Source organism: Phalaenopsis equestris, unplaced genomic scaffold (genome assembly GCF_001263595.1).
Source record: "Phalaenopsis equestris unplaced genomic scaffold, ASM126359v1 Scaffold214070, whole genome shotgun sequence".
In the NCBI taxonomy this organism is placed as follows: domain Eukaryota; kingdom Viridiplantae; phylum Streptophyta; class Magnoliopsida; order Asparagales; family Orchidaceae; genus Phalaenopsis; species Phalaenopsis equestris.
In genome coordinates this window covers 47,492-48,679 of record NW_018232873.1, presented here as the reverse complement: position 1 = coordinate 48,679, position 1,188 = coordinate 47,492, and positions in this window count along the sequence as shown.

Below are 1,188 nucleotides of genomic sequence, written 5' to 3'. Positions count from 1 at the left end.
TTGTTTAATCTTCCACGTTCCTTTACCATCAGTGAGAAATTTGATCACATCATTCAGGGGGCCTTCCATCATACTAAAGGATTCATAATGACAGCTATAAGAGTCTGAGACTTCGTAAAAGTTGTTGATGCGGGCGGCATTAAATCCAATAGGAAATCCCTGCACTTGAACGATTCCATCTTCATAATAGATTACGTTGGCATAGAACTCATTCACAATATTTGCATCAGCTTTATTGGTGGTGTAACAAAAGTTTTCCCACCTCTGCTCGACAATAACTCGTTCAATTTCTCCTCCCGGACTCTCAAATACTTGATCTTGTATACACTTCTTTCCTTTAAATACTGAAGTAAATCTTGATTGCGCCTTCGCATTGACGAAGAGAGATTCTTTAAAATCAATTCGTCTCTTTTGACGTGGAGCCATTTCAATCTAATCAAATTATAGAAAAATTCCAAAATACACTTCAAATATGCAAATAATGGCTTCCAAAAGTAATTCTAAGAGTTCAACACTAAGTTCCATGAATTTCTTCCCAATATTTTCTTCACATTCTCAAATTATTCGGATCTCCTCAATGTGGAAGAAATCCATGGTGAAAATCAAATATTTTTAGTTTGGTGTGAAACTCTTACCTAGAGATGATCAAATCCGGTGTCAAAAAGCCTTGAAATCCCCTCCCACTTCAAGATCTCTCAAGCCCTAGGTCGAAAATTGCATTTTTAGGAGGAAGGGGATGATGAATAGTGGAGGTTGACAGGTCAAAATCGCAGTTAAAGGTGTTTTTTTGTGATCTCGCCATCATCGAGGTCGATGGCACCGTCAGTGCGCTCTATTGAAATTTAAACAGAACTCTCGGGAAAAATCCGCCGTCAGCGGCGTCGAGGGCATGGGCATCGTTGGCGGGCTTTATTGATTTTGGTTCAATTCCCAGATTTTGTAATTGTGATCAATTTCAAGACTTATTGACATCCTTTCAATCATTATAGACACAATTTTAAGTGACTAAATGATGTACTTATCATAAATAAACTTTCACAACACAAAAAATTACATTTATATATAAATTCCAAGGGGTACAATATACGTTACATAACAAACCAAAGTTTGGTATTTTCTCAACCTCAACACATTAATTCAGCATTGTAATCCAAGCCACAACACTCAAAATGCTGAAAACAAAACATC